The sequence below is a fragment of the Bombina bombina genome, chromosome 1 (genome assembly GCF_027579735.1).
Source record: "Bombina bombina isolate aBomBom1 chromosome 1, aBomBom1.pri, whole genome shotgun sequence".
NCBI lineage: Eukaryota > Metazoa > Chordata > Amphibia > Anura > Bombinatoridae > Bombina > Bombina bombina.
This window is the reverse complement of record NC_069499.1, coordinates 404,539,397-404,565,112: the sequence shown is the minus strand read 5'-3', so window position 1 is coordinate 404,565,112 and position 25,716 is coordinate 404,539,397. Positions and strand designations below refer to the sequence as shown.

At 38.4% G+C, this 25,716-nt stretch overlaps 1 protein-coding gene across 1 annotated transcript in view; it reads right to left on the bottom strand.

Annotated features, from left to right (window-relative positions):
* The window catches only part of KCNJ3 (potassium inwardly rectifying channel subfamily J member 3), a 431,207-nt gene that overhangs the window by 50,267 nt on the left and 355,224 nt on the right, over positions 1-25,716 (bottom strand). The gene's annotated exons all lie outside the window — the stretch shown is intronic.

Below are 25,716 nucleotides of genomic sequence, written 5' to 3'. Positions count from 1 at the left end.
TATATATATATATATATATATATATATATATATATATTTGTATATCACTACTCTTAGGTAAACCATTACACACGGTTTACATTAGTTACTTTAAATATTCACTCACATTTCAGTATAGTAAAACCTTCTTAATATCGACATTGGTCACACTTAATATCACTTTGTTATTTTAATTTTTTTCTTATTCGGTGGGATATATTAACCCCAACATTTTCCTTGTACACTAGCACTTTTTGAATTTGTTATTTTATTCTATACAATATTTGCGCACTCTATTTCTATACTCCTTGTATAGCTATTTCACTTTTAATGGCTGGCTATTTATCACTAGTGATGTCGCGAACCTAAAATTTTCGGTTCGCGAACGGCGGACTCGAACTTCCGGTATTGTTCGTGAACGCGCGAACCGCCATTGAATTCAATAGGCAGGCGAACTTTAAAACCTACAAGGACTCTTTCTGGCCACAATAGTGATGGAAAAGTTGTTTCAAGGGTACTAACACCTGGACTGTCGCATGCTGGAGGGGGATCCCTGGCAAAACTCCCATGGAAAATTACATAGTTTATGCAGAGTCTGCTTTTAAGCCATAATGGGTCTAAATCAACTAACATTCCCAAAGTGGCTGTCTCAAAACATCCCGGACAGAAGATAGATTGATAGATAGGATAGATAGATATACATAGATTGATAGTTAGATAGAATCGATAGAAGAGAAATAGATAGATTTGTTAGATATATAATTACCCTAATAAATTCTAATAATCAAACATGCGTTCTTGGACCCAACTAGCTTGTGTTAATTAGTACTTTTCTTAGCACTTTAATCCCTGTTCCCCCCCCCTATCGGGGGTGTTCTATATGGCCTGCCAGATTACCCTGAAAAATTATAATAATAAGACATGTGGTCTGCTACCTATTTTAACTAGGTTGTGTTTTAAGTACTACCATTCTTAGCACTTTAATCTCTGTAACTCCCCCTATTTGGTGAGCTCTATACGGCCTGGATGATTACCCATACAGAATATAATAATAAGACATCTGCTCTTGGTCTGCGACCCATGGTAACTATGTTGTGTTAATTAGTAATGTCCTTCGCATTTTAATAGCTGTTACTCATACTCACCCTATTGGTGGAGGTCTATATGGCCTGCATGATTACCCTTACAAAATATAACAACCAAACATATGCTCTGGGACCCATGGTAAGTAGGTTGTGTTAAGTAGTTATGTTCTTTGCAGTTTCATACCTGTTACAACACCAAATAGTGGCAGGTCTATCTGGCCTTCATGATTAGCTGCACCCAAACCCAAAAAAAAGCCGAGTGGTCTTAGACTAACACCCATGGCTAACTCGGTTGTTTCAATTAGTACTATTCTTAGCACTTTCATCCCTGTTACGGGTGGTCTACATGGCCATCATGATTAGCCGAACAAAATACTACAAACGAACCTTTGCTCAGTCTTCATAGGCCCTTCATTGTCTGTATTTTGATAGTACAGTTCTTATTATTTTTATAGCTGATACAACACCGAATGGTGGCAGCTCTATATGGCCTGCATGATTAGCCGCACCCAATACAAAAATAAATCCAAGCGGTCTTGGATTAACACCCATGGCTAACTCTGTTGTTTCAAGTAGTACTATTCTGAGCACTTTCGGTGGTGGTGGTCTACATGGCCATCATGATTAGCCTAACCAAATACTACAATCCAACCTTGGCTCAGTCTTCCTAAGGCCCTTCATTGGCTGTATTTTGGTAGTACTGTTCTTATTAGTTTAATAGCTGATACGACACCGAATGTTGGCAGCTCTATATGGCCTGCATGAATAGCCGCACCCAAAGCCAAAAAAAAGCCAAGCGGTTTTGCACTAACACCCATGGCTAACTCTGTTGTTTCAAGTTCTACTATTCTTAGCTCTTTCATCTCATCCCTGTTACTTCCATGACTCTCGGTGGTGGTGGTCTACATGGCCATCATGATTAGCCTAACCAAATACTACAATCCAACCTTGGCTCAGTCTTCCTAAGGCCCTTCATTGGCTGTATTTTGGTAGTACTGTTCTTTTTAGTTTAATAGCTGATACGACACCGAATGGTGGCAGCTCTATATGGCCTGCATGAATAGCCGCACCCAAAGCCAAAAAAAAGCCAAGCGGTTTTGCACTGACACCCATGGCTAACTCTGTTGTTTCAAGTTCTACTATTCTTAGCTCTTTCATCTCATCCCTGTTACTTCCATGACTCTCGGTGGTGGTGGTCTACATGGCCATCATGATTAGCCTAACCAAATACTACAATCCAACCTTGGCTCAGTTTCCTAAGGCCCTTCATTGGCTGTATTTTGGTAGTACTGTCATCCTTTTGAATAATAGATTACAGGAAAGGCATTGATTTTAGAATCCCAGAGATCATTTATATGACCCGGGAAATCGAAAAAAACATTCATTAGATACCCGTTACACTTATTTATCCTCAGGCCTTTTTAATATGAGGGTCCTGGAGCCTCAACCGAAACAACAGCATGAAAGAGGAGATATGTCATCCTTTTGAATAAAAGATTACAGTAAAGGCATTGATTTTAGAAACCCACAGATCATAATTTGCAACCGTGAAATAGAAAAAAACATTGATTACACACCCGTTACACTTATTTATACTCAGGCCTTTTTAATACGAGGGTCCCGGAGCCTCAACCGAAACAACAGCATGAAAGAGGAGATATGTCATCCTTTTGAATAATAGATTACAGGAAAGGCATTGATTTTAGAATCTCAGAGATCAATTATATAACCCGTGAAATAGAAAAAAACATTCATTAGACACCCGTTACACTTATTTATCCTCAGGCATTTTTAATAAGAGGGTCCCGGAGCCTCAACCGAAACAACAGCATGAAAGAGGAGATATGTCATCCTTTTGAATAAAAGATTACAGTAAAGGCATTGCTTTTAGAAACCCACAGATCATAATTTGCAACCGTGAAATAGAAAAAAACATTGATTACACACCCGTTACACTTATTTATCCTCAGGCCGAGCCTCAACCGAAACAACAGCATGAAAGAGGAGATATGTCATCCTTTTGAATAATAGATTACAGGAAAGGCATTGATTTTAGAATCCCAGAGATCAATTATATGACCCGTGAAATAGAAAAAAACATTCATTAGACACCCGTTACACTTATTTATCCTCAGGCCTTGTTAATACGAGGGTCCCGGAGCCTCAACCGAAACAACAGCATGAAAGAGGACATATGGCATCCTTTTGAAAAATAGATTACAGGAAAGGCATTGATTTTAGAAAGACAGAAAAAATTTGTTATAACCGGGAAATTTAAAAAAAACATTGAATAGACACCCATTACACTTCTTTATCCTTAGGCCTTTTTAGCAGAGGCTCCAGGACACTCAACAAAGCCAGCAGTAGGAAAGAGGACATATGGCATCCTTTGTGAAAAAAAAAATATAGGAAAGGCATTGATTTTAGAAACCCGGGGATAATTTGTTGCAACCGTGAATTTGAATTAAAAAAATGATTGGATGGACACCTAGTACAATTCTTTCTCCTTAGGCCTTTTTATAAGATGGTCCAGGACCCTCAAACAAAACACCAGCAGGAAAGAGGACATATGGCATACTTTTGAACAATAGAGTACAGGAAAGGCATTGATTTTAGAAACCCATAGACATTTTTTTTCAAATGGAAATTTGAATCAAAAAAATGATTCGATGGACACCCAGTACACCTCTTTCTCCTTAGGCCTTTTTATAAGAGGGTCCTGGACCCTCAAAAAAAACACCAGCAGGAAAGAGGACATATGGCATACTTTTGAACAATAGAGTACAGGAAAGGCATTTATTTTAGAAACCCATAGATAATTTTTTGCAAATGGAAATTTGATTAAAAAAATAATTTAATGGACACCCAGTACACCTCTTTCTCCTTAGGCCTTTTTATAAGAGGGTCCTGGACCCTCAAAAAAAACACCAGCAGGAAAGAGGACATATGGCATCCTTTTGAACAATAGAGTACAGGTACAGCATTGATTTTACAAAACCAGAGATCATTTTGGTCAATTGTTCAATAGAAAAGAAAAATGAGTGGACACCCAGTACACCTCTTTCTCCTTAGGCCTTTTTATAAGAGTGTCCAGGACCCTCAAACAAAATACCAGCAGGAAAGAGAACATATGGCATACTTTGGAACAATAGAGTACTGGTACAGCATTGATTTGTGAAACCCACAGATAATTGTTTGTAAAAGTGAAATAGCCCCATAAACCATGCTTGGACTCCCACTCCAGGTCGTTCTCCTTCAGCTTTTTTATAAGAGGGTCCAGCACCCTCAACAGAAACAACTGCAGGAAACACCACCACATATGCCATCCTTTTGCACAAGCGAGTACAGGTATGGCATCCATTTTAGAAACCCAAAGATAATTGAGAGGAACCAGGAACATTTTTCTAAAAACTGGATGGGGCACCCATTACTACAGGTTGTTCTCCTTCAGCCTTTTTATATCATGGGCCATAACCCGCAACAGGCACAACAGCATGAAACACCACATATGCCACCCTTTTGCACAATAGAGTACAGGTATGGCATAGATGGAACACAGAGATAATTTATAGCAACCAAGAGACGGATAAAGATGCTTGGTCGGTCCTACTATTTCAAATTTGTGGCATTGTGCGTTCAATTTAATGGTCCACCAGATATGAGTGGTGTGTTAAGTTGTACAATTCGTAACAGTTTAATCACTAGTGTTATGTGCCTTATTTTTTTATTTGAGTTTTGTACCCACAGAGCTGCAGCAGAGGCCAGAAAAATTAGGAATGTACAAATGACTGAAAAATTGGGGTATTGTTGTAGCAACTGCTGTAGCAGCAGCCAGAAAAATCGATGTTTGTAAAACATTTATAAAGTGCCCTAAAAGCTTGTGGCTTGAACACTAGTTGTTGGCGGATAAGTCAAGCAAGTCCTCCGGCTTTATAACCAAAAAAAAAAGGCCAGCCTGTGTACCAGTTGTAGCCCAAGCCAGCTCATATCATCATCAGTAGTTTTTTATTCAAATGTATCGCCCAATGTCAGTCCCTTCGGGATCCAGCCCTCATTCATTTTTATAAAAGTGAGATAGTCAAGGCTTTTTTGACCTAGGCGACTTCTCTTCTCAGTGACAAAACCTCCTGCTGCACTAAAAGTCCTTTCGGACAGGACACTTGAAGCGGGGCAGGCCAGAAGTTCCATTACAAATTGGGATAGCTCAGGCCACAAGTCCAGCCTGCACACCCAGTAGTCAAGGGGTCCATCGATCCTGAGAGTGTCGAGATCCGCAGTTAAAGCTAGGTAGTCTGCTACCTGTCGGTTGAGTCTTTCTCTAAGGCTGGATCCCGAAAGGCTCTGATGGTGCATGGGAGTTAAAAAGGTACGCATGTCCTCCATCAACAAGACGTCAGGAAAGCGCCCGGTCCTTGCCGCCGTGGTCGTGGGAGGAGGAGGATTAATTTCATCTCTTCCCCTGTTACATTCCCGTGGTGCTGTGACATCACCCTTATATGCTGTGTAAAGCATAGTTTTTAATTTATTATGAAAATGCTCCATCCTTTCCGACTTGCGGGAATTTGGTAACATTTCAGGCACTTTATGCTTATACCGGGGGTCGAGGAGCGTGGACACCCAGTACAGGTCGTTCTCCTTCAGCTTTTTTATACGAGGGTCCCTCAACAGGCACGACAGCATGAAAGAACCCATTTGAACAAGGTTGGATGCTGAGCTAATCATGTCGCATTCCTCCTCCTCACTGATCTCACTGATGGTATCTTCTTCCCCCCAGCCACGTACAACACCACGGGTACCAGAGAGGTGACAACAACGAGCACCCTGAGATGACTGTTGTGCTCGGTCTTCCTCCTCCTCATCCTCCCCAAAGCCACATTCCTCCTCTGACTCCTCTTCCTCACAATCCTCTTCCTGCGTTGCCGCAGGTCCAGCAAGCAATGCTGATTCGGCTGTTTGCGGGGGTGATGGACACCACAACTCTCCCGCTTCCTCTTCACGCTCATCTACTGCCTGATCCAGCACTCTTCGCAGGGCACGCTCCAGGAAGAGAACAAATGGTATGATGTCGCTGATGGTGCCTTCGGTGCGACTGACAAGGTTTGTCACCTCCTCAAAAGGACGCATGCGCCTACAGGCATTGCGCATGAGCGTCCAGTAATTTGGCAAAAATATCCCCAGCTCCCCAGAGGCTGTCCTAGCACCCCGGTCATACAAATACTCATTAACAGCTTTTTCTTGTTGGAGCAGGCGGTCAAACATTAGGAGTGTTGAATTCCACCGTGTCGGGCTGTCGCAAATCAAGCGCCTCACTGGCAGGTTGTTTCAACGCTGGATATCAGACAAGTGCGCCATGGCCATGTAGGAACGCCTGAAATGGCCACACACCTTCCTGGCCTGCTTCAGGACGTCCTGTAAGCCTGGGTACTTATGGACAAATCGTTGTACAATTAGATTACACACATGTGCCATGCACGGCACATGTGTCAACTTGCCCAATTTCAATGCCGCCACCAAATTACTTCCATTGTCAGAAACAACCTTGCAAATCTCCAGTTGGTGCGGAGTCAGCCACTGATCCACCTGTGCGTTCAGGGTGGTCAGGAGTGCTGGTGCGGTGTGACTCTCCGCTTTCAGGCAAGTCAACCCCAAGACGGCGTGACACTGCCGTACCCGGGATGTAGCATAGTACCTGGGGAGCTGGGGGGTGCCATAGATGTGGATCAAGACGCATAATATGGAAGAGGATGGAGTAGGAGGAGTAGAGGAGGTAGCAGCAGGCCTGCCTGCAAGTCATGGTGGTGTCACCAACTCTTCTGCAGAGCCACGCATTCCATGCTTGTCAGAAGTCAGCAGGTTTACCCAATGCGCAGTGTAGGTGATATACCTGCCCTGACCATGCTTTGCAGACCAGCTATCTGTGGTCATATGGACCCTTGCCCCAACGCTGTGTGCCAGACATGCCATAACTTCCTTTCTCACAACAGAGTACAGGTTTGGGATTGCCTTTTGTGAAAAGAAATTTCTGCCAGGTACCTTCCACTGCGGTGTCCCAATAGATACAAATTTTTTGAAAGCATCAGACTCCACCAGCTTGTATGGTAAAAGCTGGCGGGCTAAGAGTTCAGACAAGCCAGCTGTCAGACGCCGGGCAAGGGGGTGACTTTGAGAAATTGGCTTCTTACGCTCAAACATGTTCTTGACAGACACCTGACTGTGGGCAGATGACCAGGAACTGCTACGTAAGAGAGACTGAGTGGAGGATGGTTGAGAGGGGGCAAGGAGGACAGCACTGGTTGACGTGGCTGAAGATGCTGGAGCAGGAGGAGGAGGGCGGCTTTCACTTTGTGTGCTGCTTCTACTCATGTTTTCTTCCCATCGGCCTTTGTGATGGGAGACCATGTGCCTTCACAAAGCAGTTGTACCTAGGTGGCTGTTGGACTTCCCACGACTCAGTTTCTTTTGGCACAGGTTGCAAATGGCATCGCTGTTGTCAGAGGCAGACACACAAAAAAAATGCCACACTGCTGAGCTCTGCGATGACGGCATTCTGGTGGTGGTAACAGCATGCATTGATGGGCGTCGGCGTGCTGTCTGGCTGACCCCTGGTGACGATGCATGCTGTCTGACTGTGCCACTAGCTCCTTGAGACGACCTCCCCGTGCTTCCAAATCGTCTCCTCCTCCTCTCTGTCTCCCCATCTGAACTTTCCCCCTCTTCTTCTTCTCTTCTAGCAGGCACCCACGTGACATCCACCGACACATCATCATCAACCGCTTCACTTGTATCTGAAACATCAAGAAAGGAAGCAGCAGCGGGTACAACATCATCATCATCATCATCATCATCATCATCACACCGTACCTCCATGTCGGTAATGCTGCCTGACTGAGACTGATCACTATTATATACATCCTCTGTCAATGATGGTTGTGCATCACTCATTTCTTCCAAATGATGTGTCAATAACTCCTGTGACAGATCAAGTGAAGCGGCTGTGGTGCTAGTGTTGGTGGTGGCGACAGGCGGCGGAGTGGCACTGGTCACTTGAGACCTGCCCAAAGCACAGCTGGACTTAGATGGTGCGTCAAGGCTAAGAGGACTAGCAGCGGAAGCTGAAGAAGATTGGGTTTCCTGTGTTAGCCATTCAACTAGGTCATCCTCAGAAGTTTTTGTGTCCCCCCTGGCACCCGGCGTCTGAACAATGTGCATATTTGTAGGGTCTAAAGGAATCACAGCACCACGACCACGACCACGGAACCTGCGGGGTGGCCTGCCTCTGCCTGTCATTTTTTTTTAAATGGACACTAACAATACTATTACACCAATTGAGTGGTGGCACTGTGAAAGTGGGCACAGTATACACTGTGAGACTGACAACAACAAAAAAGACAGATGTTTTAAAAATCACAAATTGTTAATTTTTTAAAATATTACAACTTACAAGTACTGTGGCAACAAATATGATTGTTTGGCACAATTTGGCAAATGGGCCTGTCTGGCACACATGCTGGGAGAAAGGAAACTGCAATTCAATGGCACTAGGAGACTGAAGAATCACAGTCAAAACAGTTATGATTAACAAAAATTCCAATCCTGTTACAATAAATATGAGTGGTGGCACTAATTGGCTAGTTGGAACTGGCACACAGGCAGGCAGGAGGAAAATGCAATCCAAGGGCACTAGTAGACTGCAGATTGATAGTAAAAACAGTGATGATTGACAAATTTTGCAATACTGTTAAAAGAAATATGATTGCTGGCACTAATTGGATACTTGGGCCTGGCACACAGGCTGGCAGGCAGTAGAAAAGTGCAATTCAATGGCACAAGCAAACTGAGGATTAAGATCAACAATCAAAAATTTTTTAATTTTAATTCGTAACTATACTGTGACAACAATTATGATTGGTGTAAATAGTTGGCAAGACGGCCTGGCACAAAAGGATGGCAGGCAGGAGGTAGATGCAATTCAAGGACACTAGGAGACTGATTACTGACAGTCAAAACAGTGATGATTGACAATTTTTGCAATACTGTTAAAAGAAATATGATTGCTGGCAACAATTGGCTAGGTGGGCCTGGCTCACAACAGGCTGCAAAGCAGCAGGAAAGTGCTATTCAATGGCACCAGCAAACTGAGGATTCCCAACAACTATTACCAACAATTTTAATTTTTAATTATTAAGAATACTGTCACAACAACTATGATTGGTGTAAATATTTTTCAAGTAGGCCTGGCACACAGGCTTGGAAGGCTGTAGAAAAGTGCAATTCTAGGGCACGAGCAAACTGAGGATTAAGATCATCAACAATCAAGATTTTTTTAATTTTAATTATTAACTATACTGTGACAAAAAATTAGGATTGGTGTAAATAGTTGGCAAGACGGCCTGGCAAAAAAGGATGGCAGGCAGGAGGTAGATGCAATTCAAGGACACTAGGAGACTGATTACTGACAGTCTAAACAGTGATGATTGACAATTTTTGCAATACTGTTAACAGAAATATGATTGCTGACAACAATTGGCTAGGTGGGCCTGGCTCACAGCAGGCTGCAAGGCAGGAGGAAAGTGCTATTCAATGGCACCAGCAAACTGAGGATTCAAATCACAGCAACTATTACCAAAAATTTTAATTTTTAATTATTAGAATACTGTCACAACAAATATGATTGGTGTAAATATTTTTCAAGTAGGCCTGGCACACAGGCTTGGAAGGCTGTAGAAAAGTGCAATTCTAGGGCACGGGCAAACTGAGGATTAAGATCATCAACAATCAAGATTTTTTAAATTTTAATTATTAACTATACTGTGACAAAAAATTAGGATTGGTGTAAATAGTTGGCAAGACGGCCTGGCACAAAAGGATGGCAGGCAGGAGGTAGATGCAATTCAAGGACACTAGGAGACTGATTACTGACAGTCTAAACAGTGATGATTGACAATTTTTGCAATACTGTTAACAGAAATATGATTGCTGACAACAATTAGCTAGGTTGGCCTGGCTCACAGCAGGCTCCAAGCAGGAGGAAAGTGCTATTCAATGGCACCAGCAAACTGAGGATTCAAATCACAGCAACTATTACCAAAAATTTTAATTTTTAATTATTAGAATACTGTCACAACAAATATGATTGGTGTAAATATTTTTTAAGTAGGCCTGGCACACAGGCTTGGAAGGCTGTAGAAAAGTGCAATTCTAGGGCACGAGCAAACTGAGGATTAAGATCATCAACAATCAAGATTTTTTTAATTGTAATTAGTAACTATACTGTGACAAAAAATTAGGATTAGTGTAAATAGTTGGCAAGACGGCCTTGCACAAAAGGATGGCAGGCAGGAGGTAGATGCAATTCAAAGACACTAGGAGACTGATTACTGACAGTCTAAACAGTGATGATTGACAATTTTTGCAATACTGTTAACAGAAATATGATTGCTGACAACAATTGGCTAGGTGGGCCTGGCTCACAGCAGGCTGCAAGGCAGGAGGAAAGTGCTATTCAATGGCACCAGCAAACTGAGGATTCAAATCACAGCAACTATTACCAAAAATTTTAATTTTTAATTATTAGAATACTGTCACAACAAATATGATTGGTGTAAATATTTTTTAAGTAGGCCTGGCACACAGGCTTGGAAGGCTGTAGAAAAGTGCAATTCTAGGGCACGAGCAAACTGAGGATTAAGATCATCAACAATCAAGATTTTTTTAATTTTAATTAGTAACTATACTGTGACCAAAAATTAGGATTGGTGTAAATAGTTGGCAAGACGGCCTGGCAAAAAAGGATGGCAGGCAGGAGGTAGATGCAATTCAAGGACACTAGGAGACTGATTACTGACAGTCTAAACAGTGATGATTGACAATTTTTGCAATACTGTTAACAGAAATATAATTGCTGACAACAATTGGCTAGGTGGGCCTGGCTCACAGCAGGCTGCAAGGCAGGAGGAAAGTGCTATTCAATGGCACCAGCAAACTGAGGATTCAAATCACAACAACTATTAACAAAAATTTTAATTTTTAATTATTAGAATACTGTCACAACAAATATGATTGGTGTAAATATTTTTTAAGTAGGCCTGGCACACAGGCTTGGAAGGCTGTAGAAAAGTGCAATTCTAGGGCACGAGGAAACTGAGGATTAAGATCATCAACAATCAAGATTTTTTTAATTTTAATTAGTAACTATACTGTGACAAAAAATTAGGATTGGTGTAAATAGTTGGCAAGACGGCCTGGCACAAAAGGATGGCAGGCAGGAGGTAGATGCAATTCAAGGACACTAGGAGACTGATTAATGACAGTCTAAACAGTGATGATTGACAATTTTTGCAATACTGTTAACAGAAATATGATTGCTGACAACAATTGGCTAGGTGGGCCTGGCTCACAGCAGGCTGCAAGGCAGGAGGAAAGTGATATTCAATGGCACCAGCAAACTGAGGATTCAAATCACAACAACTATTACCAAAAATTTTAATTTTTAATTATTAGAATACTGTCAAAACAAATATGATTGGTGTAAATATTTTTTAAGTAGGCGTGGAAAAGTGCAATTCTAGGGCACGAGCAAATTGAGGATTAAGATCAACACTAAAAAAATTTTTTATTTAAATTAATAACTTTACTGTCTGTGACAACAATTATGATTGGTGTAAATAGTTGGCTAGACGGTCTGGCACAAAAGGCTGGCAGTGGCAGGCAGGAGGTAAATGAAATTCAATGGCACTAGGAGACTGAATATTTGCAGTCCAAAAAATTAGGATTTTTTTTTTTAATTACTGTTACAAGAATTGTGATTGGTGCCACTATTTGGCTACTTGGGCCTGACAGACAGACTGGCAGATATGAGTCGTGGATGGTAGGTAGGGCAGCAATTTAACACAGTATGCTGTGTAAGTGACAAAAACACAGGACTGATAGAAAATTAAGTTACATTACACTAGCAAAATATTTTAAAATTTTAGATTTTAATAATAAAATTATGTTAAGAAGTGCAATGCACATATGACTCTATGAGTGGTCGCACTGGCTGGCTGCTACGTAGGGCAGCAATTATAACAACAGTATGCTGGGTAAGTCAGATAGACAGTTAGACACAGGCCTGATAGAAAATACAATTAGATTACACTAGCATAATGATTTAAAGACTTTTTTTTGGAAATTTTAAGAAAAAGGTTAAGCACATACATATGAGTCGTGGCTGATAGCCTTGGAAGTGCAGCTATTAAAAACAGTAGGCTCTGTAAGTCGGATACACACACGCCTGATAGAAAATACTATTAGATTACACTAGAAAAATGATTGAAATTATTTTTTGGGGGAGGAAATTAAAAAAAGGTTAAACACATATGAGTCGTGGCTCATAGACTAGGGAGGGCAGCAAGTAAACACAGTAGGCTCTCTATGTCAGCAAAACACACAGGCCGGATAGAAAATTATATTAGATTACACTAGCAAACAAATTTAAACTTTTTTTTTATATATTAAAATTAAGGTGAAGGAGAATAGATATGAGTGCTGGGTGGCTGCCTGGCACAGACCAATTAACCAAAAGACTGAAAAAAAGAGAGGTATATTAATGCTGAGTGAGCCTGACAGACACAGGCATGATAGTAAATGTAATTAGATTACACTAGCAAAATATTTTTTTATTTTTTTTTATTTAAAATAATGTTATAAACGGATATTAACACTGGTGGCTGCTGGCTGGCACAGAGCAATGAACCAGAGTATATGCTGTGTGACACTGGCCTGATAGAAAATGAAAAAAAATACACTAGAAAAATTATTATATTTTTGGGTTAGTTAAATTTAAACTAATGTTGTTAGGGAGATATCAGTGGTGGCAGTAGTCACAGCATATGCTGTGAGCCTTAAACACACATCTGAAAGCCAGGCAAATGCTAATAAAAAAAAACGAAAAAAAAAAAAAAACGGCTTTTTGGGGTGCTGTGCTTGCAGCAGAGATGAGTGGAGTCCTTCTGGACTGTAAATACACTAGCCTAGCTATGTTTTTCCTATTAATGTCAGGAGCAAAAACACAACACGTCTTCTCATTAAAAAAGCAAGGTCGTTATGAGTCTAAAATGACGGATTCCGAGTAGCTGGGAGTGTCTGTGAGGGAGTGTCTGATGTTGATTGGCTCTAATGTGTCAGGCGGCTGTGACATAAAGGGTCAAAGTTTCCACAATGATGACACATAGGGGCGGATCGAACATCGCCATGTGTTCGCCCACAAACGCGAATGCGAACAAGCTATGTTCGCTGTGAATCGTTCGCGGTCGAACAGTTCGGGACATCACTATTTATCACCCGCCCGTAAACGGGTGAATTTGCCCATTTACTGCATAGGAAAAATTAGCACTTCACTTGTAATCTAGCCCAATTTAATAACGGAATGTCTTTACCAACTGTTATGCCATTATCTGGCTAGTGGAGCAAATTAAGTTGTATGAAGATTATAAAACTTAATTGGAATATGCTACTGTCCATTACACTTCCTTTATTATAACACATTGAAGCTCAGTAATAATATTTGCACTCTGGAACAATATTCTTAAGATTTAATTATCAGATTCTTATCCTGCCAAAAGGACTTACAACCAATGTATCTCTATTCTTTTTTAGAAATCCACAAAATACCATATCATGGCCTATATTATAGTCATATAGGACAGACTATTACTAAGGGGCTACTCTAGAATGTCCCTAGCAAGAGCTTACAATAAGGCTTTAAAGAGAAATAGATCTGAGCTGTTAACTCCTAAAGCTGTTGAAAATTCCAATCCTCTCTGCTTTATTTCTACATTTACCAATCAAAGTAACCAGGTATCCAATATTTTGAACAAACACTGGCATGTCTTACAGGCTGACGAACAACTACGGTCAGTCATTCCAGACAAACCACTTTTTACATAGAGGAGAGCCCATCCTGAGTGATTGCCTTACAACCAGTCATTTTGATTGAAATGCCAAGAAATCACCTCTTTACAAAGGTTCAATAGCATGTGGCCACTGTAAGGTCTGTCCACATATGGTCAAGAAAAAGACCATGGTGGACAGGTTCCAAAACAAATGGCACATCAGTAATCACATTACATGTAAAACAACTAATGTAATTTACTGTGTTTCATGAAGCTGTGATCTAATATATGTGGGCATGACAACTAAATGCCTAGGTAGACGAATGACGGAACATCTAAGCAACATTAGAAATGCTGCTAAAGATGTTGAGAAAGGCAAACAAATCACCAGCGTGGCTAAACATTTCCTACAACAACATAGTGGTAGTACCAGTGATTTTAGATGCTGGGGATTGGAAACCCTACAAACAGGAATAAGAGGAGGGGATGTGGAACAGGCTCTACTCAAACAGGAAGCCAGATAGATCTTTAAATTGAATTCTGTCATTCCTCATGGCATGAACGAGAATAACAATTTTTGGGTATTTTTATAAGACTGTATTGAAGGATGTAGCTGTGTATAATGATGTGTAGTACACAACTGACCTCACCTTCATGTATATGTCTTATTAACCCCTTTTATTCAAAGATGCACCCTGAATTATTGAGGATAGAATACTATACATACATATTTAAGACTTCATATACTATGGCTTTATATTTAGGACTATTTGATAGGCATACTGCATCAATTGAAATAATGGGACTACCTTCACCATTAACTTCAGTGGTAAATGCATTTATGTATAGGGGTTGTTGCAAATTTGGTAATCACCTGGATATATTGGGAATGTACGTTATTTACAAGGTGTTTTGCTAATACATAATTGGATTAGACTACATATCCCATGATATCACTATGGATATACCATGTACAATGTAACATTCTGACCCTTTCTCTCTTTAGCCTGTACTTCACATATTATGTGAGATAATTACAATAGGAGAATCCAATCTAAAAATGCTGTTGAAATGAATCAATGGGTCTAGTCTTAACACAATCCTGTTTTAAGAATAGCAATGCTCTTTTGACCTATTACAAGCAGTTACTATTAGTGTTTTTTGTTTGTTAAAACCTGTCCCTTCAGCCAACATTATTTATTCGTTATGTGCTAAAAGGTAACTTTTCTTACTCACATCTATTGTTACTATGGAACACACATAACTTAATAGAAGGTCTCAAGGGAATATGGTGCACTTTTGAATATTTAGCCCCGATCACTGTATATTACCATAAGTCTCGCTGCAAGATATTCGCAATTTATACAGAAACAACCCTGAGCTGTCACTGTAAACTCTCTGACCAGCATGCGTGACTTCAGAAGGTAAAAAAACCCACTATTGGACAAACAGTCAAACAGTATAGTCCGCTAGCCAATCGGAAGCAACGTATGACATGTACATAGATCAGTACCTATTGGCTCTCGAAGGGGTGTGATGTTTAAACGTTATGCGATTGGTCACTACAGGAGTTGGGTTGGTATATAAGGCGATTAGTTGCGGCACTCGGCTTGTCATTTTACTTTATCATATTGAGAAGAGCCGCACAGCAACGGCCAAAATGCGTTTATGTATTTTTAAAGTTCTTTCCTTCTTTTTTAGTAGTTGTGTCACATTGCAGAGACCATCCCTGGCACCTGAAGTCGACGCTTCCCGTTATCGGCCAGGAACACAGGGGGGTGCCTCTGCAGTGTGTGCTATCATTTACACTCATCAGTAGGATTGTGGTGTGTGTTTTTTGGGTATTCATTCAAGGTTAATAAGTATTTTTCACATTAATTATTATACACCTTATTTTAACATGATACTAATAAATTTGTTTTTAAGCCTTATCATTTTCAACCATTTAGTAGAACTGACTCTACAACTTTACGATTCTATTGGAATGAGTGCTAATTTAAGCCCTTCTTGTCCCCTTTTCCCTTTCCTCTTTTGTATACACTATATTATAGTCATGCCACTTTGGCAGCTCTGGTGAATTTTTTTTTTTTTTTGCATCACTTTGAACTTATTCCAATAACGTATGAGCCAACCATTTACTATGAATCTTAATTAAGCACAACATAAATTGTATGTAGATCTCACTGGAAAGAAAACTTAAGACTTTTCTGAGCATTTTATCCTTTACTGAAATGTAACACTTTTCAGACTCTTATTTGGTCAACCAGAAAAAAAAAAAATCCTATAAAGGAATAGCCATTGGTGCACAACAAGAAATTGTACCAATTTTTGCATCTTTTGTGGAGGTGACCTTAAGGTGTTTGAGATAAGGTGGATTAACAAGTTATTGCTTGTATGAAAAAATGCCTTACATAAATCACACCTGGTTATATGCACAGCAAAATGTTAAAAAAGGTCTGAATCCAGAGGTTTGTAAAAAATGTATTTATCACCTTAAGGGACACTCAAGCAATTTTTCTTTGCTGATTCTAAAATATGGTATTTAAAATGCTTTTACTTTTTTTTTCTTTAGAGGGAGGACATATGAATTGTCAGATGTGTGGAAACATTTGGTTGCCCACCAATACAGTTGTAAGCTGGGATGGGTTTACAAAAAAACATACACTTTGTATTAATTTAATTATCAATCTAAGCAGCTTGAACATATATTATGATATTATTATTATTATTATTATTTGTTTTAAGGAAAAATGTTTACATGGTAAATTGTTTCTTTGATTTTTTTTTATTTTACTGTCCCTTTAAATGTTTTTTTTTCTTTGTTGTTTTATTTAATTTAAAACTATTAAAAGAGTTCTACATATCCAGAGGTAATACATAAATTATATTTGATAGGAGAAATACAGAGCCATATGGATTTCTTCATGTGTTCATATCTCTGTATCACAAGTTAGAAGAACTATCAAATACATCAAAAACATAACAGACTGAAATCAATATTTACTCAAGGATAACTACATCAATGAATAAATATGCATGGTTCTATTTTCACCATGCATGACAATTTAGCATGAACACATCATTGTGGATAAAAATAAAATATTTGCTTTGAGGCATTGAAAACAATTTCCTATTTATCTATATAATCACGTAGATGAAACAAAAAACAAACATTATATATGCAACAATAACTAAATATTGTGATATGCAGTGATACTTATTACTGTATGAATATTTCACATTAAGGAAATGTTTAAATAATCTTTCCTTCTCTGGTATTTCCTCAGACCTGAAAAAGTGAATGTCTTGAAGCTTGTTATTCCACACGGGATATGTGTAAAACTTAATTAGATCATGCTATAATATTATGTTTCTTACATAGTATTATAAAATTATTCTCTCTGTATATCTCTGTATCTCTCTGTCTGTGTATCTCTCTGTATCTCTCTGTCTGTGTATCTCTCTGTATCTCTCTGTATCTCACTGTATCTCTCTGTCTGTGTATCTCTCTGTATCTCTCTGTATCTCACTGTATCTCTCTGTCTGTGTATCTCTCTGTATCTCTCTGTATCTCACTGTATCTCTCTGTCTGTGTAGCTCTCTGTATCTGTCTGTATCTCTCTCTCTCTGTATCACTGTATCTCTGTATCTCTCTGTATCTCTCTGTCTGTGTAGCTCTCTGTAGCTCTCTGTATCTCTCTGTATCTCTCTGTATCTCACTGTATCTCTCTGTCTGTGTATCTCTCTGTATCTCACTGTATCTCTCTGTCTGTGTATCTCTCTGTATCTCTCTGTATCTCTCTCTCTCTGTATCTCTGTATCTCTCTGTATCTCTCTGTCTGTGTATCTCTCTGTATCTCTCTCTCTCTGTATCTCTCTCTCTCTCTGTATCTCTCTCTCTCTCTCTCTCTCTCTCTCTCTCTCTCTCTCTGTGTCTCTCTCTCTCACTCTCTCTGTATCTCTCTCTCTCTGTATCTCTCTCTCTGTATCTCTCTCTCTCTCTGTCTCGGTCTCTCTCTCTCTCTCTCTCTCTCTCTCTCTCTCTCTCTATACAGGGAGTGCAGAATTATTAGGCAAATGAGTATTTTGACCACATCATCCTCTTTATGCATGTTGTCTTACTCCAAGCTGTATAGGTTTGAAAGCCTACTACAAATTAAGCATATTAGGTGATGTGCATCTCTGTAATGAGAAGGGGTGTGGTCTAATGACATCAACACCCTATATCAGGTGTGCATAATTATTAGGCAACTTCCTTTCCTTTGGCAAAATGGGTCAAAAGAAGGACTTGACAGGCTCAGAAAAGTCAAAAATAGTGAGATATCTTGCAGAAGGATGCAGCACTCTTAAAATTGCAAAGCTTCTGAAGCGTGATCATCGAACAATCAAGCGTTTCATTCAAAATAGTCAACAGGGTCGCAAGAAGCGTGTGGAAAAACCAAGGCGCAAAATAACTGCCCATGAACTGAGAAAAGTCAAGCGTGCAGCTGCCAAGATGCCACTTGCCACCAGTTTGGCCATATTTCAGAGCTGCAACATCACTGGAGTTCCCAAAAGCACAAGGTGTACAATACTCAGAGACATGGCCAAGGTAAGAAAGGCTGAAAGACGACCACCACTGAACAAGACACACAAGCTGAAACGTCAAGACTGGGCCAAGAAATATCTCAAGACTGATTTTTCTAAGGTTTTATGGACTGATGAAATGAGAGTGAGTCTTGATGGGCCAGATGGATGGGCCCGTGGCTGGATTGGTAAAGGGCAGAGAGCTCCAGTCCGACTCAGACGCCAACAAGGTGGAGGTGGAGTACTGGTTTGGGTTGGTATCATCAAAGATGAGCTTGTGTGGCCTTTTCGGGTTGAGGATGGAGTCAAGCTCAACTCCCAGTACTTCTGCCAGTTTCTGGAAGACACCTTCTTCAAGCAGTGGTACAGGAAGAAGTCTGCATCCTTCAAGAAAAACATGATTTTCATGCAGGACAATGCTCCATCACACGCGTCCAAGTACTCCACAGCGTGGCTGGCAAGAAAGGGTATAAAAGAAGAAAATCTAATGACATGGCCTCCTTGTTCACCTGATCTGAACCCCATTGAGAACCTGTGGTCCATCATCAAATGTGAGATTTACAAGGAGGGAAAACAGTACACCTCTCTGAACAGTTTCTGGGAGGCTGTGGTTGCTGCTGCACGCAATGTTGATGGTGAACAGATCAAAACACTGACAGAATCCATGGATGGCAGGCTTTTGAGTGTCCTTGTAAAGAAAGGTGGCTATATTGGTCACTGATTTGTTTTTGTTTTGTTTTTGAATGTCAGAAATGTATATTTGTGAATGTTGAGATGTTATATTGGTTTCACTGGTAAAAATAAATAATTGAAATGGGTATATATTTGTTTTTTGTTAAGTTGCCTAATAATTATGCACAGTAATAGTCACCTGCACACACAGATATCCCCCTAAAATAGCTATAACTAAAAACTACTTCCAAAACTATTCAGCTTTGATATTAATGAGTTTTTTGGGTTCATTGAGAACATGGTTGTTGTTCAATAATAAAATGAATCCTCAAAAATACAACTTGCCTAATAATTCTGCACTCCTTTTATATATATATATATATATATATATATATATATATATATATATATATATATATATAATTTGAAGATTGCATGACTCTCACAAACTCTTGCAGACTCAGTGATATTCACACCAGGGTGCATCAAGGATACAATAAGGAGATAAAGAAAATGCACTCTCTGGATTTAAAAGTTTCAAAAAGCTTTACTGTGTGACGTTTCGAGGCTTTCACCTCTCAGTGCATTTTCTTTATCTCTCTCTCTCTCTCTCTCTCTCTCTCTCACTCTCTCTCTCTCTCTCTCTCTCTATCTATCTATCTATATATATATATTTATAATGGTAACAAAAACTTGCACTCGCTGGTCTTTTTAAACACACTTTTTTACTGTGAAAAAATAGTGACATTTCGGGGACAAAGTATCCCCTTCCTCAGAATTCACAGTAAAAATGTGTGTTTAAAAATACCAGCGAGTATAAATTTTTGTTACCATTATTTATTTATTACTGGCACCCTGGCAGCTGTGCTGTTAAGTGAGAGTCCTCTCCTGTGATCTACTATATATATATACAATTCTGTGAGGATACATAGAAATAAAGATGGCAATTATATGAAAAACGATGGCAATTACTGCAGCATTTTTATACAGGTATACCCGTTTTTTAATCCACACAATTGTGAGAAAACCCTATCAAACAGTCTCAAATGAAGGATGACTCCAAGAACAAACTGTCAACTCTAATCTGATTTCTTATCTTTTTTTAAAGATATTGCACACTGTTCTCCTTAGTTTCATAGTGTACTTTTTTTACACTAGGCTGGTCTGATTAAATAAATCAAGGTTGAAATACATTGAATGTATCTAGCTGCAAATGCCCACTAAGGTCTCTTTCTAGACATTGTATTTGTTAAATCGAACCAAACAGTGTCATTATTAAAGTGTTCTGCTGCTTACATGCTGGGGAAAATGTAAAGTCATATTATTTTTCTGTTTTCTACATACACTTGGGTATTTTTTTTAATAGTCTTTAAAGTAAAAGCTGTTGTATGATATGGTTAATTATAAACAATATCTACATACACTTAATAAAGTTATTTAGATTTGAAATGATGCATGTGTTTCATATGTAAAATTTTGCCAAATAATCCAGATGATATTAGAGTTGGAAGCTTACTCCACATTGATTCAACATGATTTATCAGGTTATGTAGTGCAGTTTTCATTCCATATTGATGCAAAATAAATGATAATTTTTAATGTTTAATAATGGACATATATATAATAATTTTATACTATGTGTTTTTCCTGAAAAAAATATATATTTTGTTTAATCTGATATAGATTTAAGGATTTGTTCAGAAATAATTTGTTACTGAAAATCTGTTTAATTGCTATTTGCTATGGAAAGCATTTCCAAGGCAACAGAGGAGCTGCTAGACAGCAGCTTAAACATAGGGGTCAACTTATTAAAGGGACATAATACTCATATGCTAAATCACTTGAAACTGATGCAATATAACTGTAAAAAGCTGAAAATATCACCTGAGAATCTCTATGTAAAAAAGGAAAATATTTTACCTCACAATCTCATCAGTTCAGCAGAGTAAGTTCTGTGTAAAAAGTTATACTCAGCTGCTGCTCAGCTGCAGGTAAAAAAAAAATAAAAAAAAAAATGAAGAAATGAACAGCAGCCAATCAGCATCAGCAGTGCTGAGGTCATGATCTCTTTTACTGTGATCTCATGAGATTTGACTTAACTCTCATGAGATTTCATTGTAAACTTCCTTTAAACTGAATAGAGAAATAAGATGAGTGCACAAGGCTCAACCCTTTGGCTGTCCCAGGACAGACATACTGATATGCTGCTTAGAAGTCCTTTACAATGGGGTGTGGCTACTGAGAAACTTTTGAGGTAAAATATCTTTCTTTTTTACATAGAGATGTTCAGGGGATATTTTCTAGTCAGCTTTTTACAGCTATGCTGCATCACTTTCAAGTGTTTAAACATTTGGGTATTATGGCCCTTTAAGGTGCGAGTAGGGTCCCCATTTATCATTGCACCAGCAATTCTTGCGAACTTCTGGTGCAATACTGCTAGCAGGGGGTGTCAATCAACCCGATCATATTCGATCGTGTGGATTTCTGTCCGCCCCCTCAGAGCAGGCGAACAAGTTATGGAGCAGCAGTCTTTAGAAAACTTCTGTTTCCGTATGGAACTTGATAAATTGACCCCTTAAAGTTAAAGAAGTTGCTGGTGCAGCTCTTACAAGACAGCCATAACACACAGAAAAAAAAGTATTTTTTATATTTTTTTTCTTCTGCCCTTTTCTACCTCTTCTCTCATTTCTATCTCTATGCTATACTTCTTCCATCCTCTCTTCTATCTCTTTCTGCAAGTACTCTCACTGTCTAACTGCGTATGTATAATGGCACTGGCAAGCAAAGCAGCAAGCTGACTGAGCAATGAGTGAAAGAAAACTGACATGTAAAGACCTTTATCTCATATTTAGCCACCTCATAATGATGGCAGGATTTACTAAAAGCAAAAGTGAAGTTTACATAAAAGGTGGCCCTCGGTTTACAATGGTTCAATTTACACCGTTTCAGAATAACAACCTTTTTTTCCAGTCATGTGACTACTATTGAAAAGCATTGAGAAGCAATGCATTGATTAAAATAGCCAGTAGGTGGAGCTGTCCGTTTGTGTTGCAGCAAAGTCAAGCAAGCTGAAATTAATCAGTTTAACCAGACCTGAGCTATTGAGCAGATTTCAAAGGAAAAAGATCTTCCGTCTATAAATCAGTCCAGATTGGAATGCATAGAAAGAACTGTTTGCAGAAAAATGCAAGTGAAGTCTGTGTTGTGTGATTATTTTTTAGGTTTATAATGCTGTTTAGCAAATGTTTTTGTTCATTTAACTTAGTTTAATTATATATTCTGTGTTGTGTGATTATTTTTTTAGGTTTATAATGCTGTTTAGCATTTAAAGTCTTCATTTCAAAGCTTTAAAAATAATGTATTAGGTGTACTTATGACAATTTTGAGAGGGGCCTGGAACCTAACTCCCTCACTTGCCATTGACTTACATTATAAACTGGGTTTAAATTTACAACGGTTTTGATTTACAACCATTCCTTCTGGAACCTAACCCTGGCGTAAACTGAGGGCTACCTGTATTTATTTTCTAACACAGAAAGGAACTGTGAAGTCTTTCTCACTTGTAGAAAAGTTTAAATTAATGGTTTTAAACCAGTTTATTACTAATTCAATTTACCAGTTCAAGTGATTGTACTAATTCAAATGCATATCTTTTAAAGATTACAATGGTTTAGAAAATAAAGTAAAAAATCCCTGATGCTATTGCATAGGCCTCAATTCATTGATACACAGGAGGGAAATGTTACTAGGAAGGGAATCTGTCCTGCCATGCTTGCAGGTAATAAGGCAGCATTAGCTGTCTGTATTTATCATTGTACAAGCAAATGCTCATGCCGCTCTTATCTGCAATTAATTGTAATCTGCTGCATATTTTAGGATAATTTACCTGTTTTTGATCATTATTATCCTCATAGTTGTTTTTTTGTGAAATGATCTAATTTGCAAACTCATAGCAGCTCTAAGAAGCTATAAAACATCTCAAAATCTGAAAATATTCAAATGTAATATCTGGTATATAACATGTGTCAAGTAAATTGATACTTACTTGACATATTTGTCATTATATGTAAAGTAAAACATTATTTTTAAGTCCCTGCTCAGTGCAGAAGAACCCCTTGAATACATATTAGCTATAAAGCTTGTAAGGCAAAGATCTAAGCTGAATATGTTTGAAGTATGCATATCATTTGGGTTCTGAGATGGTTTTACTAATGATAGCACTAAATCATTTATGTTAAATGATAACATTCTATCTCCAAGTACAACTGCATGTACATTTTTTCAAAAAACTATCAAACTGTGCTTATTACAATACGATACCTGATTGGTAGAACAAAATGTAATTTATGACACATTTAATTAGCTATGTTTAATATTTACAGGAATTTTGGAAACTATTTATACAGTAAACATGTAGTCATAATGCATTTTAATTACAGATGATATAATATTCATACTCTTAATAACTAGCCACATTTTAACAATTAAATTGTGTAGTATGTCCCCTTAGGAAAATGTATGATTGACCTATTTTTTTTTTTAGTTAGGTTTTTTTCTCTCAATGTGTCAGCATAGAATTGGAAGAAGCAAAACCCATTTGAGTCACTTATAGAATAGCTTTAAGCATTAAAAACTAACAATGTGACAGTTTTACTTTATTTAGTATTTTGTGTAAGTAGCCACTAGCTACAGTTTTATATGTCATGATATATTAAGTAAAAATGGTGCAAAGGCACAAGGTTCTATATCATATCATTGCAGGTGAGTGTAGAAACATTTAGCACAAAGATATATACATATATATTTAAAATTACTTTCTAGGGTAAAAAATAAAGTGTAGTTTGTAAGAACATTTCATTTTTAAATTCCATTTTTTTTATTATATTAAACATGCAGTCACAGTTGCCCTCCTGTAACACCACTATTATACTGCAGCTGAGAATATGGTCAGTGATTGAAGCATATGTATGTATGCCTGCTTCCCATTTGCTCCCCAGCTGTATCTGCAGCTGGGGTGGCACAGGAGCACAACTTTAATTAAGTGTTTAAAGGGACAGTAAACACCAGAATTTGTGTTGTTTAAAAAGGTAGATAATCCCTTTATTACCCATTCCCCAATTTTGCATAACCAACACAGTTATAATAACATACTTTTTACCTCTGTGATTACCTTGTATCTATGCCTCTGCAAACTGCCCCCTTATTTCATTTCTTTTGACAGACTTGCATATTTAGCCAATCAGTGCTGACTCCTAGGAGCTTCACGTGCCAGAGCTCAATGTTATCTATATGAAACACATGAACTAACGCCTTCTAGTGGTGAAAAAATGTCAAAATGCTTTCAGATTAGAGGCAGTCTTCAAGGTCTAAGAAATTAGCACATGAACCTCCTAGATTTAGCTTTCAACTAAGAATACAAATAGAACAAAGCAAAATTGGTAATTAAAGTACAATGGAAAGTTGTTACATGCCCTATTTAAATCATGAAAGATTTTTTTTTTACTTTACTGTCCCTTTAACCTCTTTGCTGGAGTTAAACACATAGTAAAGGAAAATAATTAAAAACTACGGGATAGATTATGAGTGGAGCGCAAACGTTAACACCTGAGCCATATGTGATATATCGTGATGGTTTGCACTCATTGGGCTTAGTGCTCATATTATGAGTTGAAAGTGAAGGTGATCGTGTTAACACAATTGCGATTTAAGCTAGAATCATTGCTGCGACTTCAGGGCTCTATTTAAAATTGCTTCCCATCCCTGCGCAACTTACCTCCTTTTCTGCACTAGTTCTCATGCTGTATCTGACGGCAGGAAAACTAGGCTTCCATTGGAGCCTATCGTAATGCGAGGTTGCGTTTGCATTGCACCTAACTTGTAATACCAGTGCACATTTGCATGCGCTGGTAATACTCAATTGAGTGCAAATATCGCTTTCACGAAAGCAATATTTTGCGCTTAATTTTTAATCTAGACCATTATGGGCCAGATTATAAGTGGCGCATTTTTGTGCTAACTGCACTTAAAGTAAACTTTTAACGCGGGCGGGTAAGCGTGCGTATTGCAAGTTGAAAGTAATAAGTTAGTGAGCGCAAAACCTGATACGCTTTAACTTCAGGACTTTGAAAATAGCAACTGTGTTAACTTCTTTTCCCCATAGACTTCAAAAGGTCATGTTGTTAAAAAAAACAAAAAACACCTTGCTCATGCTCAAAACCGACACACATTAGACCAACTGCACTAAACCCCAAATAGTTATGTATAGTTTACATTCAAATGTTCTTCACAGAAAATGTTCTATTTTTATATATATGATTTTTTTAACTTTATATCTATATATCTATATGAATATATACAGATATATGTAATAGTGTAATCGTTTATTTTAAAGGGACCTTTAACACTAGCCATCAATGAACTATAGATACTTTTGCTATAATATATACTTGATCATACTGAATAATAGAGAATAGAACATTTTGCATTAAAATAATGTCTACATTAATATTTTTTAATCTAACGGTGATCTTTCGCAACCCAAT